We start from the raw sequence: 18,813 nt of genomic DNA, 5'->3' as shown, positions 1-18,813 counted from the left end.
GAGGGCTAATTTGGAAAGTAAGGAATGATTGGTCGCGAAATGGAAACCACAGTGAAAATCCGATCAGACTTTCCACAAATATGTTGGGCAGTGTCTCTAGTATGCCAGTAGATAGTGTCAAGTTGCTCTTTCTAGTTCTGAGCGCACAATGAGTGCATAACGACGCCCAGAGAATGGTGACTTTCACAAAATACGATGTGTGCCAGGAGTTTTTGGCCTGGTTTCATGCAACTCCACGTGACGTAACTGCCATGCATTATCTTCTTCATGAAAGTTTCCGACAGCACACTTCAAGGACAGTGAGGACTCTCCTGCAGCGTTTTCCATGGAAAGTGTTTGATCACCCACCATACAGCCCGCAATTTGCTCCCAAAGATTTTCTTCCCTGCTCAGATGAACTGCCGGCTATGAAGACAACATTTTGACACAGACAACGAGATGCAGACCAGAGTAGAAAATTGTCGGAAAACACAGTAAGCTGCCTTCTTGATGAGTGTATTCTAAAGTTCGTACAATGCTAGAACAGACGTCTAAGTCGGAGCGGCGACTATGTAGAGAAGGAGGTTGAAGTTGTAAGTAACTGTTGCAAAACATTTTTGATTTTCACTGTGGCTACCACTTTGTGACCGATTGTTTGTTACTTGCTCAATAACCGTCGTACTTTTAATATACTTGAACTAGGATAATAAGTTTGAGAAATATATAAATGATCCTTAGATAAATAATAAATTTCAAGGGCAAATAAAACAGTTTTTAAAACTAAGTATTGTCTTCTGTTTGTTAACCTTTGATTTCTTTTATGGAAATATCGCCAGGAATTGTGAAAACAGCTATATATAATAACTTAAAGAAGTATTCGCTTGAAGCACTGGAAAATATGCATACGCCTATGAAGGAACGTGAAGATATAGCGGATGCAGTTATCTATATGTTATCGCAACCTCCACATGTTCAAGTACGTATTGATAATGGTCATAAAAGATGCAGATAACCTTTTCTGTGTATAAAATATTTATTTAATTAGGCATTTCTTCTTCCTACGAAAATTACAGACTATCATAGGTAATCGACATCTTGCACAGGTTCTTTACACTAAAGAGATAGTTGTTCGAAATTTGATAAAAGGTTCATTAAGTTTTATAATGTTAATAAATAAAACATTGGTTGCTACTAACGCACACAGCCCATTTCAGATAAATATTACACTTACATCAAGGGCCAATAATAATAGTAATAATAATAATAACAATAATAATTGAAGATCCACCTCGAGATACGATAACAGGATGTAGAATGTTGACAGTGTAATAGCGCTTATGAGGAATTTATGAGACACAGATGAAATTGACATAAGTGGAAACAAGTTATTGGGTAAGAAACAAAGTAGCATATTTAGTTCTGCTGATTCAAAAGAAAATAAAGGAGTGTATGAAAAGGATGAGAACAATAAGACAGAATTTTCTTCTGTTTACCAGTCAAAAAGAAAAGAAACTTTGGTCGGCAACATTACTATGATCACTTAGGAAAGCCTGCGACTTATTGTTAAATGTAGCAGTATATACCAGCAGTAAAATACCACTATTTGAGCACAAAGAATGCAAATGGACTGCTCTATAAAGGACTTTAACTGAAAAGTGGGTAACCAACTGTGACAGTCCTCATTTTGACCAACTCATCAATGATTCTGGCATGTGAAATATTCGCACTCTTTCAAAACACAACATTCTATTTCCTTTTACCCAGTCCCTCTTAGTACCGATGTCATTGTATTCATCATCTCCCTCTCACTGCTACATATCCTTCCCATGTCTACTTTTTCTCCCATTGGTCATTCTCCTGTCTGTCTCTCTCCCATTGTCATTGTCATCATACCCTTCTCTCGCTCTTCTTTACGACTGTCTCCTTCTTTCACTTTCATTGTCTCTCTGTGACACACTGCCATTGTTATCTTTCTTTTCAGCCACTATTGTCTCCTCTCCACTTGTGTCCTTGGGGATGGTTTCCCTGAGGCTTTGGTCTCTAGATTAGGAAACTTAAAAGCGTGGGTGGTGTGGGAGAAAGTGGGCGGGCTTTTCTTGTTAACTTTTGTTGATTGGGAGGGAGGATGGGAACGTTCCAGACCTCTACGCCTATGTGTGGTTCCACTCATCTCTCTTTCTGCTTTCCATTGTCTCCTCTCTCTTTAGTTCCCACTATTATAACATTCATCCATCTCCTCCTCTTTCGCTGCCACATCCCCCAACTCCTCTCCCTCTCTCTCTTTTCTAATGTGAGTGTCTCTCTGCTACTGTCTTGCTGCACAAGAAAGCGTGAATATGGTCTCATGCCAAAAACTTTTGGTGGGGAAGGCGGAAAGGGGACTGAGGCAGCTGGTTCCCCACTTCTCTCTGAATCTTTTACAGAGTAGGCGTATTTGTCTTTTCTGTGCTCTGACAGAAGAATTCTTCAACTAATTCCCTTCTTTGCCCTGTTACAGCAGGGTGTGCTGCTTGTATAAGATGAAGTCTGTATCTCAGTAAAGTCTTGACATTTTACTTATATACTTCGACGTATTTACATACTACCACACATATAAACGAAAAATAAATACACATTCGTAACGTTAAAACAGAATCGTCTTCCGTCCAATATAAGTTCACTTTACAGACCTTTACACAGAAGAGCTCAATATTTTTAGGCTACGCCTACAGTATACCAAGTCATGCGGCGTTTGAAAGTGCAAAAAATTTCGTACAATTTTTTGAAAGGTGCTTACGGTGTTAAGAAGCACCAACGAATACCTTCCAGCTCAAGATAGTGACGTCAGAACCCTTGCCATGCGGTCTCTACGTCAGTTAAAACTACATTTACGCCTCAGTTCAGATGTTTTACTTATGTACGGTGAATTTGAACATCTGGATTCCTGTAACACATGTTAAAATCGAAAAAAGGTTTAGAAATTCCCAGAGAACATCATGTTAAGGACATATGGTAAAATTTTCAACGATTTACCATTACAGAAGCGGCCAGCAGCACAACTAGTAGCATACTTTTGGTGCCCAAAAACACAGTGTTTAGGGGTTTTCCCAAGTACAGCCATTGAACAAAGACTAAAGTAATAAAGTCCACACTAGACTACACCTGATTCTAAAGAACCAAACACAGCAGTTATTGTGTATCGAAGTGACTACAATTCCAACCCAATCGAATTTTTTGTATCTAACATTATCACTGAACTAAAAAGAGGCCACGCCCCTAAATTATAACGGTCAGCTGAAAAAATTCTTAAATTTTAAATTTGTTACTAACCATTAATGAAGCCCAGTTCTGTGTTGTAATGAATAAACAGTCCTTGAGGCTAAGTTCTCAACCTAGGATACACAAAAGTGGTTATCCTATATATCCAATTGTAAATGTTATAAGCAAGCTACGACACAAAATACCACAAATCTTAATAATACGCTGAAGAAATATTAAACTATCGAAAACAGCTTTTCAATTAACAATATTTTTGTGTTAATCAGCAACATTAAGTATCTAATAACGCTAGACACTGCAATATTTGCCTCCATTGACATAGTAAATGTCTACAAAAATATATTCTTCAAATACAACCTGTCAGTAATACAAAAGATTTTTATCAGGTACAGAAAACTGCTAATCAATGGAGAAATTTATGAACTCAGGATATCGCTTGATTTAATGTTGTAACATATGTTTTTATTCAGTGGTAAGTATTATACACAAGATACTAGTCTGGCAATGTATAATAACCTGGTGTGTTTGCTTGCAGGCTTATTTGTACACAACCTACAACAAATACTATTAATTCATCCACAATATCCCGCCAAAATTATGTGGTATAAAAGATATGTGAGTTACACAATGGCACTTTTCACTGGTCCAAAGGAAGAAGTAAATAGTTCAGTTGATGACATGAATGAAATGTACTTAAATATCAGCATCATAATTGAACGTCGGGGACATGAAGGAATTAATTTGATTCATATGACTATTTTCAGTATTTGTCGTCACCAGAACAAGCATACCTCCCAAACACATAGAAAATCGACCACTGCTGATGTTACAATTACCAATAACGCATACCATCCTGACCAACACAAAATCTATTCAGGTAATCTTGGAAGTGCACGCTATGCAACACCATCAGTGAAGCAGATGAATGTAAATAAATGAACATACTTAAAACTATAGCCAAAAATATATAACAGTTCCCTCATAAACACCCTAGTTGAAAAATCTAAAGTTAACTTAAGCAACTACCAGCATCAGAAGCCAAGAAATAAACGACAAAATTTGCCCGCCTTACATTTCTTGACAAAGTGTCATACAAACTTACAAATGTTTTCAGACCAGATATTATAACAAATACCGTTCCACACAGACATTAAACTACAGAATAAGAGTTGTTCACATTAATACAATGGAGAGTGGCATCGAAAGCGTGACATGCTCTTGTTCTTGCTACTGTACAGGACAAACGGGAAAAATTTTGCAACGTGCTACAAAGAATATAAAGAGGACTTTGGATGGAAAACCATAAATAAGCCCAGATTTGCATCACATATTGCTCATCATGAACACTCTATTGGTAGTATCAATAACAATTTGTACCCCACATATTATAGACAAAGGATTATAGGAGAGATTTACATTCACAAGCTGAAATCATCTCACAGAATCCTTAACCAACAATGTGAATTAATGTAGAAATTTTTCTTTCAGTATTTTGAAGACATCCCAGACCAAAACAGAAAAGGACTAGAATAAGAAAAGGCTTAAAAATTTGGAATGAGGATATAATGAAAGCTGTCAAAGAAAAACAGGATGCATATATAAAATACTTAAGCAACTCTACTATTGAGAAGAAACAGTACTATATGGAGAAAGGAAATAACGCTAAACGCGTAGTAAAGAAAGTACATCAGGAACAGTGGGATAGGTTTATTTCTAATATCGAACATTATATCCACAGAAGACAATAAATGCCAAATAAGGTTTTTAAAAGCATGAAACACACCAGAAAGAGAGAAAATACAAATAAATTGTGTTGAAGAAGAAGAGTGGATAAATCTGTACAGCGAATTGTGGTATGATCATAAAGCACAAGAAACGGAAATTGAACAACTAGAATAGAAAGGATTAGATGAAATGCAGTCTGACGAATTATCATCTGCACTAACATCACTTAAGAACAGAAAAGCAACAGGAAAAGACGGCATTAAAGCTGAATTATTATAATTTGGAGGAATGATGCTACACCAACGACTGCTACATCTCTTCAACCAATGTTGGAAGAACAAGAGTATTCCCAACGACTGGACAACAGCTACAGTGATATCAATTTTTAAAAAAGGAGATAATAGCCTATGCAATAATTACAGAGGAATAAGTTTACTGGACTCAGCATACAAGGTGTGTGCTAAGATTTTAAATACAAGACGTTAAAACATAGCAGAATCAGTACTGACTGCATGAGGAACAAATGGGTTTTAGAAAAGGACACTCCTCAATAGATGCGGCTTTTATTCTACAGCAAATAATATAAAAACGAAGAGAGTGTAATAAGACAAAATACATTGCTTTTATTGACTTTCAAAAATCTTTTGTCAATATCAATCGACAGAAACTTTGGGGAATAATGATGAATCGCGGATATCCAAAGCATCTAGTAAATGTGATAAAAAGTTTATATCAAGACACAAATATCAGCCTAGATCTCAATGGTGAAACAAGTAAGGAGATACCAACTAACAGAGGGGTACAACAAAGTTCTGCATCTTTCCAACTTTGTCCAACACCAGCATTAATGAAATAATACATATATGGAAATCAGTATTTCATAAAGGCATCTACCTAGACAGAAACATTCTTTTAAATGATTTACTATATGCTGATGAGGCAGTGATCCTAGAAGATAAGGAAGATGACCTGCAGAAAGGAATCTACTTGCTTAAACAAATAAGTGAAAAATTTACCATGGAACTTTCAAAAGAAAAAACTAAGACAATGGCCTTCATGGGGAAAGAACCAATTGGGACCAAAATACTGATAGATCAGAAGATTTTACCACAAGTGAACCATTTCAGTTGCCTTGGATGTAAAATGACACATGGCTACAGCAGAGATATTGAAATTAAGCTAAATAAATTCAGTTGGGTATGTGGAACAGTCAACAGGTACCTAAAAAACAAAACCAGGAAAGACACTCAAATTAAATTTTACAAAACTGTTGCAGTTCCCACACTGCTCTATAGAAGTGAGACCTGGATGATTACCAAGAAGCAAGAAAGCCGGGTTGAGGAACAAGAAATCAAATTCCTTAGAGGAGTTAAAGGTTGAACAAGAGAAGGCAGGCTAAGAAATTAAGATATTAGAGAAGAACTGCAAATCTTTAGACTCAATGATAAAATTCGAGGTTACAGAAGAAAATGGAACGAACATCAACAAAGAATGGAGAGTGAGAGACTTCCCTAAAAGACAAGGAATTATAAGTGCCATGGGAGAAGAGAGCGAGGAATACCCCGACAGAGATGGGTGCCATAACAGGCAATTCCTGCCTAATACTTAAAGAGAAATGGAGGTGATAAGAAATATTCATCCTCTTGCATAAATTATATTCTCATAGTCACGTAACAAATATGGTGTACTATAACCCATTTGCTCTTTAATTACATACTTAATATTTCACTTTGTTTGTCTCTTGTGTGACTTTTTAATCCATATTAGATGTACATTGCCAATATAAGAACATACCTGCAGCTAGGAAAACTGACTTAAATATGTTATCTGTGCTTGTATTCTCTCATGCAGAGCCCTTTGCGCCGAAGACCATGGGTAGGAAAGACAGACATCTACCGATTTCATATTCTTTGTAGTTACATCCAGCGATTTCCTCCTGTGAATAAGTATCAACCAGGTGTAGTTAACTACTGTGTATATTCGATAATGTGCATTGTGGGAACGGATTTACCCTTAATATCAGCATGCAGTGCCCTGTAAGTACCCATAACATAACAGCCTTTGCGTTTCGTTACCAATTACAAAATTTCCGTTGTCTTATCCAGCACTATCACCACAGCGTCTAGATACATTTGGTGTACGACATAATGTTGGTGTAACATTTACACCAAGTGATGAACCTGCAGTGGCTCGAAAACTAGCTTTTGGTACAATAAGTCGTATCAGAACTCCAAAAAAACAACTGATTGCATATTTATATCCAAATAAATCAAAATATCATTTATTAAAGGAGAACTTGTGCCCGCCTCTGATGTTTTCGCTGTCGACTTGTCCTTCCGATCAAAGTGTAAACTGATTATGTATCCCACTTGATACAGTCTTTCGTTTGCCCGATGTACTTGTAGCCACACTCACTCTTCTTAGTTGACAGTTAGTCGGGATATAGTACATGGTGACAACTGTTGAACTATATGAAATACCGTTCCACATAGACATTAAACTACAGAATAAATTTTTTTCACATTATTCCGGTGAAGAGTGGCATCGAAAGCCTGGCAGATGCAAAATAACATGCTCCTCTTCTTGCTTCTGTACAGGACGCAAGATATTAAATAAGACCAGATTTGCATCGCATATTGCTCATCATGAATACTCTTTTGGTAATATCAATAACAATTTGTGGCCCACATATTATAAACAAAGGGTTACAGGAGGGATTTACATTCACAAGATAAAATCACCTCAATGAATCCTTAACCAACAGTGTGAATCAATGTAGAACTTTTTCTTTCATAATTTTGAAGACATCCCAGACCCAAACAGGAGAAAGCCTATAGTAAGAAAAGGCCTAAAAATTTGGAATGAGGATATAATGAAAGCTGTCAAAGAAAAACAGGATGCAATATAAAATACTTAAGCAAACCAACTATTGAGAAGAAACAATACTATAAGGGGACACGGAATAACGCTAAATGCGTAATAACGAAAGCACACCAGGAGCACTAGGATAGGTTTGTTTCTAATATCGAACATGATATCCACAGAAGAAAACAAATGGCGCGATTGGCCGCAGGATATGGTGGCAATTTTATGGTTTGGTTTAGCGGCGAATTCCACATCCATTTGGATGGGATCGTCAATAAGCAAAATTGGCACATTTGGGGGATTGAGAATCCGCATTCCGCGATCGGGAAGTCTCTTCACCCTGAATTGGTGACTGTGTGGTGCAATATTCCTTGATGTTACGGTGACTATCGAAGCCCACGTGATGATTTTGGAAGATGACTTCATCCCCACAACCCAAGGTGATAATAATTTCTAGAAGATGATATGATTCATGCAAGATGGAGCTCGATCCCATCGAAGCGGGAGAACGTTTCATGTCCTGGAGGAGCACTTTGGGGACCGCATTCTGGCTCTGGAGTACCCAGAGGCCACTGGCGTGGGTCTCGATTGGCCGCCATGTTCTCCGGATCTGAACACATTCGACTCTGCGACTCCATATTGTGGACTGTATTAAAGATAAGGTGTACAGCAACAACCCCAAAACCACTGATGAGCTGAAAACAGCCATTCAGGAGGTCTTCGACAACATCAGTGATCCAACAAATAAGCGGGTCACTCAGAATTTCGCTATTTGGTTGCGCCACATCATCGCCAATGATGGCAGGCATGTCGAACATGTCATAACATCAGAATATTTGTAAAGACGTTTCTATGTTGAGTAAAGTGTATGCATATCGTAGTTTGTAAATGGTTAACGTTTCTGTTTTTCACGTAGTTCAATACCTGTCACCCTATATATGTTCAAAGTAATGATAATATATCGCAGGTAGTTGTGGACACGGTTAAGAGTACTTGATAGGTAATGTTGACCGTCTGAAGCTTCTTCCAGCAGCCTTTGTTGTAGAAGGTTACACACATATGTCGCAATTTCGCGAATAGTCTCTTCTTGTCGCAGATGGATCCGACCAAAGGCATCACGATTACGAATGGAATGTTAGGTTACAGTGGATGGTGCCAACTGCTGACTATTAGGTACGGTGCTGTGTGTTTCATCTTGTAGATACAATATCCACAATAAAGCACGGATTCTTCCGCATGAAAATGTCAACGAATGATAGCCCCTCATAGTCCGCCATCTCTATAGTAAATGGCACTCATGGGTCAAAATATATGACGACAGCCCAATGCGAGAATAGGTGCCGTCCGTTGTTGTTACGAGCAAGCGATGCGGTAGCTAAATTATATAAGTGGACCAGAGGCGAAAGGGGAATCACTCCAGCGCCAATATGGGCCGCTGTTGAGGAAATCTACAGAAATAAGAAACTCTGATATGTCGTGGCGCTTGGAAAGGAGCATCTCGACAACGCTGTCGCTATTCCATGTTGGCGTGCTTACTGCATCCAGTTTTGTGTGGCGAAAGCAGAAAACAAAAGGAAGGATGAAGTTTCAGATTTCGCTTTTAAGAAATCGTTCACTCAGGGGGATCGTACAAACACAGCATCATTTGAATGTCGCACAGACTCCTGCATGAAGACCGTAGAAATAGACATGCCTGGCGTAGGAAAGCAACTGAACAAATTTGAAAGAGATTCAGATTCGGTTTTAAAGCGAGTGCTCCATGGTATTGGCCTCTTACTGAGCTTACATTTATAGCGAATTTATCTCCGAGGGCAAAGTCCAAAGCGACTGGAAAAAAAAAATGCAGGGGACTCCTGCATTCACGTAAGGTAAAAAACTGACCAGCAGAATTACAGACAAATATCCGTGACATCGATGTGCTGCAGAATTCTTGAAAACATACGGAGGTCGAACATAATAAAGTTTTTTGAAACAGAAAATCTTCTGGACACAAATCAGCACAGAATTAGAAAGCATCATTTCTACGTAATTCAGTTTGCCCCTTTCTCACATTATATCGTAGGAGCCATGGACGGAGCACAAGAGGCAGATTGCATATTCCTAGATTTCTTTCCTAGATTTCTGGTAACCGTTTCACTCGGGTACCGATTGAACCTAAACCGTATGCTCAGACGTTCGTCAACAATGTACACAGTTATGTGACTGCCCCGAAGAATTTTTAAGTAATAGGCGTTCCCCAGGGAATTAAGACAGGGCCACACTTAATCTCCACATAAATAAATGATCTGACTTAGACAAAATTTCTAGTTGGTGATGGGTGGCAGCTTGCTCTGAATGTGGAAAAATTTATTCTAATGCTGATGCATAGCAGGGATAATCCTGTAAATGCGAATACGGCATTAGTAATGTGCTGCTTAATACAGTCACATCAATTAAATATCTTGGCGTAACAGTGCAGTTGGAGTTGAAATGGATTCAGTAGCTCAGACTGGTAGTAGGAAAGACGAACAATCGACTTCATTTCAATTGGAGAATTCTGAGAAAAGTTGTTCATCTGTAAAGCAGACGGCGTACAGAATGCTAGTGTGACTACTGCTCAAGTGTTTGGGATGCCCAACAGGCTGGATTAAAATAAGACATGGTACCAGTTCAGGGCGTGATGCTAGATTTGTGACCCTTAGGTTCGATCAGCACGCAACTATTACGGAACTGAAATGGGAATACCTGGAGGTACGACGACCCTGTTTTCGTCTACTGCAGATCAAGTCTGTCACCAACGTACATTTTGCTTAAGGGCCACAAAGATAAAATGAGAGAAATTCAGGGTCGTAACGAGGCTTATAGGCAGTTGTTGTTCCCTCACCCTTTATGCGAGTGGAACGAGAGGAAATAAGTAGGAAAGGAAATGTATATTACGGTGGTTTGCTGAGTTCATACATAGATGCAGAATGTGGTAGAACGACGGTGAACCACGAATGGGCCGCAACGTGGTGGACCTCACGCCTCATCACAGAATGGTGAAGCCCGAGGCTTGCCCACTTCGTGAAGCAGGCTAGGCGCGATTTGTGGCAGATGCGACGACGGGGCACAATGCTGGTGCACGAACAAGTGTCTGCATCCTTCAACAAGAGCCTCAACAGCAGGCAACTCCCAGGCATTCCCTCATTAACCGAAGTAATTACGATTGCAGCGGGCACTGGATCGTCGTGACTGGACCTTGGATCAATGGAGAAGTGTAGCCTAGTGGGATGAATCAAAATTTTTTGCGTCACTAGGTTATTGGTCGTGACGACCTCTTCGCTATGGATAGAGGCCGGTTGGGGTAGTCTTCCATGGGACTGTGGAAGTTATTGAAGGCACCTTCACAGCTGTGAACAGCGTGAACGTTTTTGTGGATCACCTGCATCCCTCCTTGCCTGACGTACTCCTCGACGGCGGTGACATCTGGCAGGGCAGTAGGATAACTGTCCGTGTCACAAGTCCCGAACCGTGCTAAAGTTGTCTGAGGGGTGTTACAGTGCATTCACATGACTCCCCTGTCTTTATCATCCATTTCAACTGATCTGAAACATATAGGACATTGGGCCCAGATTCGTTCCCAGAAACAGTAGGTTTGTAATTTGTGGCAATTGCCTGACCTGTGCGTTGCTATGTAGCGCCACATACCTGCAGAAACTACCAAGAACTTCAAAATTCCATGGAACGCTAAATGGCTTCTGCATTGGGCTTCAAAGGTGGACCAATACGCAGCTAAGCAGCAGGTTCTAATATTACGCCTCATTAGTGTAGGTGTTTCTATGAACGCTGTTCGGGATTTACGGGAATTACATGAATTATTGAGCCGTTCTCAGTCCATGCTCGATTATTCCCGTCCTCTTTTCATCTTACCGGCCAAGACTTAGAAGTGCGAGAAGAGAACAGATGGAGATACAGTTCTGTCTCACTCTCAATAAAGGAAAGTGCTGTGACATTGAAATGCATTACTTGCCCCAGCTTCATTACAATTGTTATACGTATTTGTTAAAAATAAAGTTATTGTGATTTGGATTCTGGACATTGATTTGACTCTGAGCAAGGCAGGGTTGTAGTTGCGTCCGAGCCGTAGTTCTTTCACATCAAAGACATCGCACATATTCTCAGCAGCTGCCAGGCGGGTGGCCAGAATGTGGGAGCGAATGGGCATTGCCGGCCGTAGTGGCCGAGTGGTTCTAGGCGCTACGGTCGTAGGTTCGAATCCTGCCTCGGGCATGGTTGTCTGTGTGATGTCCTTAGGTTATTTAGGTTTCAGTAGTTGTAAGTTCTGGGGAATGATGGCATGAGGTGTTAGGTCCCATAGTGCACAGAGCCTTTGAACTATTTTTGAATGGGCATTTGTGAGCAGCAGGGACACCCAGCGGTGCTCTCTGGATGGCTAGCCGCCAGTGTGCGCCAAATACTGTCCCAGAAAAACAGCACGGATACTTAGTCAGACAGCAACAATTTTAATTAAAATGAGAAATTGTTGCTTGAGTGCGAGGCTTACTGAAAAAAAGAGGACAGGAATTTAACACTAGCTAATACTGAAAAATAATATTAAAAGTACGCAACCTAAAAGGATGGCTGTATAAAATATAGTTTGATAGACACGCTGGCGAACTCTTGTTGCTAAGTAAACAATCTTGAAGGGACGTGATAGTAACAACGTTAAATGATATTCTTTCTTGTGGACTGCCAGGTGATGGTTACTGTTGCTCTTTCAGTTAAAATGCTTGCTGCTTCATGCTGATTCTGTTGCATGAGCAGTAGAAAACTTCCTTTCGGCTGTACTATGGAAAAGCTAAGTCTTGTAGAACGAATATCTTTCACACGTTCATGTTACAACAGTCTTTATTCTTTGACAGTTGTTCTTCCTGTGAAGTCTTCGCACTTGGAGTGGAGAGGAGTTAAGGCTAACTTTGCAAGCTACCAGGGCTGTAATAATGAAAGGAAGCACCTCCGCTGCTGGTATTATTTTATAGTCTGTTCCCTATTAGTCTGTCAATACAGCTTCGATAGGCCTCAGAGAAGTTCGTTAACGACCGCAGCCGAAATCGCCTTCCTGAAGCTTCAGTAAGATCTGTTCCTTACTCCGTGCCATTATCATTTGCAGAAATGCTGAAATGTCTCATAACAATGCAAACATTGGACACAGAGAGATTGGTTACTGACCGGCCAGAGTGGCCGAGCGGTTCTAGACGCTGCAGTCTGGAACCGCACGACTGCTACGGTCGCAGGTTCGAATCCTGCCTCGGGCCTGGATGTGTGTGATGTCCTTAGGTTAGTTAGGTTTAAGTAGTTCTAAGTTCTAGGGGACTGATGACCTCAGAAGTTAAGTCCCATAGTGCTCAGAGCCATTTTTAGATTGGTTACTACTACGTCAGTTACGGTGACACAGTTCTGGTAATATGATCTCTATTCTGAAAGCTGTTTCTTCACAGACCTGCACTGTTCACATGCTATTGGAGAACATAAACAGGAATCACAAAATTACGAAATGTCTCCATTTGGCCGCTAGGGCGAATAGTGCAACGTGTATATTTGTGATGTTGCCTCACATATGAGGGCAGGCATACTTTTTATCAACGTTCCGGGCCTCTACAACAGACCACGGAAAGGGAGGATCGCCGAATCGTGCACACATCCTCACCTGTCATCAGAGAGAAAGTACTGAACATTGTGTTTAATCTCGCACCCGCGGTCAAAAACCAGCAGCAAGCAGACTAGGGAATTGCCATCCCCTGCGTAGGATAAAGTTACCAACACGACCCATGTGGGTGCGTTTGGAGTGGTGCCGTGACTACAAAGCATGGAGTGCTGACGAATGGTGTCGCACAGTGTTGAGGATGAAACGTACTTCTGCACGACCCTGGATGACCATCGACGGCGAATATGGCGGCGATCTGGGGAGAGGTCCCGTTCCTCCGGTGTTTCGGAGAGGCAAAGTGGTTTGCAGCAAACTCTCCGTGTGAGGAGCCATCGCGTGTGAGTTCAGGTCAAGGCTGGTCGTCGTTGACGAAACTCTGACGGCAGAGTGGTACGTAGCAGACGTCGTGCGTCCTCAAGCGTTACCACTCATGCAACAATATCTTGTTGTAATTTTTTAATGGGACACTGTACTTCCGCACTTGGTAGTGATTCTGTGAACTGCTTGGGCTATACAGAGTTACTCTTGTGGCCAGCAAGATAGCTAGATCTCTCCTGGACAAAGAATGTGTATGGCCAGATCGGTCGTAAACTCCGTTCTGTTTGAGTTTCCAGGGTGTCAAGGAGCCGTCACTGAGGGCCAGCATGACTCAGGAGAGGACACAACGTCCTTATGACACACTTCCTAATCGTATCTGTGCATGCATCCATGTCAAGGAAAGTGAGGCTGTTATTGAGGCCGTAGGAAGCGTTACTCGGTATAACCGTCACCATGGCTTCTGGGGGCGTCCATTCTTTTTTTTTTTTTTTTGTCCAATGTATTATAACTGCCGCTGGAAGGTGCAGGATGGGGCCCGTCCACACCCTCACCAACGTGGTGACCGAACCAAAAGTTCTACTGTCACCTCTGTATAACATGTTAGTTTTTGAATCAGGCGTCACAGGATGCGGGCTGGGTAAGATTACTCATTAACATGGTCCCTCAGGAAATAGAAGTGGTCCAAAACGATTGAAGGGTAGCGGTTGTAAGGGCAGAGGAAAAAAAGTGCCAAGGCAAGTGCCAAGGCAAGCGCCAAGGGAAAGAAAACCTTTGCGACAGTAGGACGGGTAGTAAGGGCAGTAGCGACTTGCTAGGTGCGACAGAACATGCAAGGTGAGGTAAGGTTAGTGTGAGGAATCGTGTATCGTTACCTATGTGCTGCGTGGTCGTTAACTGGGTCCGTCCTGGTGCTACGGCTGGGCTCGCTTGTAGTCTCCTGGGCCGGCTGCAGTGGCTTCTTCCCTGTAACAAAGGAATTCGGCGCGGCAACGCATGCGTTGCTGTTAGGCCCTCTGCTGCGCCTTGTCGTCAGTGACTTGGTACAGCTTCATCAGGCGACCTGCCTCCGTTCAGGGTCCTCCTCTACTGCACGGCGCAGGCCTTCTGTATTGTAGCTTCGAGGAGCTCCGCTTGTTCAGAGAACTGCACCAATTCTGCGTCGGAGAAATTCACACCATTTTCTCTGCCTCGTGATGACTGGGTGTTGTGTGATGTCCTTAGGTTAGTTAGGTTTAAGTAATTCTAAGTTCTAGGGGACTGATGACCACAGATGTTAAGTCCCATAGTGCTCAGAGACATTTGAGCCAAATGCAAACCGTTCGCTCGCGCTCGTGCGATGGAGTATTCCTTGTTGTCTTCTCGATCCCTTGCGGGGGCCGCTCCCGCAGTGGTCGGCGTCGCCACCGGTTCCGCTGGGGCGGCGGTTTTCTTCTTTGCACCTTTCACCTGCGGCGCTGCTGGGGCAACCGCTGGGACAGGCGCGCGAACGTCCCTCTGCGAGGTCGCAAGAGTGTTCGCAGGTACTGCTGCGCTGAGGCCTCGGGCGAAGACTGCTCGCAGTTGCCTCGAGGCCTCTTCCTGCTCTGCAGCCACGGCGGCTGCGAAGGCTGCCCTCTCTGCCGCCATGGCGGCTTTGAGGGCTGCAGTGGCCTCCTTCACGGCGGTGCCGAGTTCGAGGTCACATTTCTTCTCGGGAGCGCGAGCTGCATCCTGACTGCCCGTTTCCGGGCGGTCGTCCCTGCCCCTGGTGGGTGGAGCTGCTATGCGCCGTCCCTCGGCTGCGCCGGGCTGCTCTGCGCCCTAGGCCGTTTCCCACGTCGTCTTCGCTTCCGCCGCTGCGTCGGTGCGGCCGCGGCCGCCTCGCCGCCCTCGGCACGCCTGCGGCACGAGAAAGCCGGGCAACTGCACCAACTGGCGACGTGCGGGGCCCGCCACACCGGACAAAAGTCGGCAGAGCGTTGCTTCCGCGGTCGCAGGCGCGGCTGTCGTGCTCACCTGAGCACTTGACGCACCGCGCCGCGTTGCGGCAATACTTCGCAACATGGCCCTCGCCCTGGCACCTGAAGCACCGGGGCTGGGGGTCCACGGCGGTCGGGAGAGCCTCTGCCGTAACCGCGGAGCCCAGCAACTCCCGCAAGTCGATGATGTCGCTCCCACCGTCGACCCGTTGCACGGTCACGGCATATAGCGGCGCCCTCTTCCTATTGGTCCGGTTGTGCAACCCTGCGGTTCCATTACCAAACCCGGCTCGCAGCAGCCCTTACGGGACCGCTGCCTCAATACAGCACCGAGGTAACCCCCTGAGGAGTGCCTCGGTCGTCTTCGTCCTTCCTACGGAAGGTGCCTTCTCGCGCGCCGGCGGCACGTCGACGATGTGGTCGGCCACTGCGACCTCGATCGCCCTGTGGTCGGCCACGTTTGCAGCTCGAACGCAGATCGGCGAGTCTGTATCGACAGACTCGTAGACTACCTCGTTCCTAGCGCAATGCGTCATGGTGTCTAACAGCGCTGTCCACCCGCCTTTGCACTTGACGTACAAAGGGGGGACAGGCCGCGACTCGTCTTTTCGGGAATTCCTTGCATGGTCGGCAGGCACAGTGAGTTGCACAACCGAAGGACCCTTCGTAGCGGCAGGTTTCCTCTGCGCACCCTTCACTCCCATGCTTCGAGGCGCGGAACACGACAATCTGCAGGCGTTGTAAAAACAACACACGAAAACTTGCTTTCCGTGGCGCCCACAGCTCTCAACGGCCGAGTAAGCGTAGCGCGCAACGGCAGCGATGCGCTCGCCTGGCTAGCTCAGGCCGCTCTCGCTGGAAGGCAAACTGATGTTTCAGCCAAGGTTGCTGCGACCATGCCCTGAGAACGGATCGGATTTAGTTGTCTAGCGACAATTAACAACAATAAGTGCTCTGTACCCTGAAAACTTGTATGTCAGCTGACACAACAGATAGCATCTTAAAGCAGAAATGTTGTTTACAAAATTGGAAGTGCTTTTGGGAATCTGTGTTCGTACTATAATACATATTTGTTTCTAATGCAGCATTTTAAAGCTCTGTTTCTTGATTTCTTACTGCCTGTGACAGACATATTTGATAGTTACAGTATATACTATATTTATGTATTTACTAACTTGCTTAATATGTGTACACTCTACAGACTTAAACAGAATTAAAATTTATAAACGACAGTAATCTTTCTAACACTGTCTGCAGATTTTTCATGATGCGTACAGTTGTAGTAACAAACGCCAGAAACACATTTTATTACTCTTATATATTAAAAAATTATTACATAATATACTGCTACAACGATATGAACGTCTCGGCATCGGGCGTGACATGACATGACCTGCCATCTTATAACTGACTCAGGCCAAGGTCTAATTAGGAGTAATCTTATTCTAAGATTTTAACTTTCCCAAACACAAAATATACAAAACCCGTAACTGACAGACAACAAGGTAGAGTGACGAAATACTGAATCATAGGCTAAAGACGAAGCAACATTATCTACTGATGATGGACTCACCGTATCCGAAACGCACTGCGACTTAATAAAATACCTGTCACGAATTTAGATGTATATCTTTGTATATTAGAGTCATTGAGTCCAGTTGCACACTGCTACTACAGTTGGTGAATACCATACTGTAAAATGGCTTTAAGAAAATGTGTTATGTCTTTGCTTTGGTGCATTTCGATTTATCAAATGTTTACGTGGGTGTCTTCTCTTCTGTGTTCTTGTATAACAGCGAATAATTTTCCTTTTTCTGTTGCAGGTCTACGATATTATCATTCGTCCAACAGGAGATTTATATTGCTGACGAAATATTAAAGTGCTTCATAAAATTCGCCAAAGACGCTGCGAATCCTCTTACAGCAGCAGTACCCTAGTATACGACGCAAAATGCAATAGAAAATCTGAATGCATAATATAAGTGTAAATAACCACGAAAACAGTTTCTCTGTATAGTATTTGGTAACTAAATTCTTCAGATTATAGCTTGTTGTTAAACCTTCAGCTTTCATGAACAGCGATGTTCAGATTGGAAACAGCTCAGAGAGCCTCGAACCGGGAGACTACACCTGTGGCATCATCAGTAATACAGTAAAAAAATACACAGTGGAAAATAAACGTGACACACGCTACAACAGAGATAAACTGAATCAATCTATGCATGTGAAGCAGCCCTGTCAATTTTCTGAAGATCATGGGTTAATAACTCGTATATTAACAAACTTCATTAACATCAGTCTTTTGTTCTGCGTCTACGATCGTAAGGTTCTTCTGTCACAGTGGAAGATTAAAAATTAAAATATGTATGAAACGTCGGTGCCATCCAATGTGAGTGACTTACGAAACAAGTCACATAAATGGATGTGATTCCCAATTTCAGAGGTATTCAAGACCAGAGAAATTATGACAAGAAATATATGAAGAGTGGAAAATGTCAACGTTCTAAACATATTTTGTTTTCAAAATGCGTTTTCAGAGCTCTTGTGATTTTAGTACTTCGTGTCATGAGATTGGACTTGTTCCAAATGTCAAATCACGGAATACATCTTTGCAACATCATTACCAGAAGCTACATGGTCTTTGTGAGAAGCAGTGCATACCTCAGCAGTTCCATCAGCTGAAATTACGAACTCGTTCCAGCGATTCAGATGCATACAACTGACTACTGTGAACTTAAAGACGCTGCTGAAACATTGTCAGTGCAGGCGGTAAGATCTCCAAATGCTCTCTCTTCAAGGTGTCTGATCCTCACCCATGTCAAACAGTTATTAAAAATTTTTACTCTGACACAGAAGAATGGGAAACTGTCACTGTTTTCAAAAGAAGAAAGACCATGGCAGGTCCAAGCAGAAGTCGATACCGAGGGACTTTTTCATGAATTAAATTTTGACACTCCCTTGTAAAGAAAGAAGAAAAACCTTTCATGTGATGGTTCATGTCCAAACTAAATGTAACTTACCAGTATGGAAGCAATAAGTAATATCTAA

General features: G+C 42.5%; 1 pseudogene; it reads left to right on the top strand.

Annotated features, from left to right (window-relative positions):
• LOC124594677 overlaps window positions 1-17,633 on the top strand; it is a 72,871-nt pseudogene extending 55,238 nt beyond the window's left edge.
• Window positions 17,634-18,813: the final 1,180 nt, after the last annotated feature.

Source organism: Schistocerca americana, chromosome 2 (assembly GCF_021461395.2).
Source record: "Schistocerca americana isolate TAMUIC-IGC-003095 chromosome 2, iqSchAmer2.1, whole genome shotgun sequence".
NCBI lineage: Eukaryota > Metazoa > Arthropoda > Insecta > Orthoptera > Acrididae > Schistocerca > Schistocerca americana.
The sequence above is the reverse complement of the archived record's forward strand: the minus strand, read 5'-3'. Positions and strand labels throughout refer to the sequence as shown.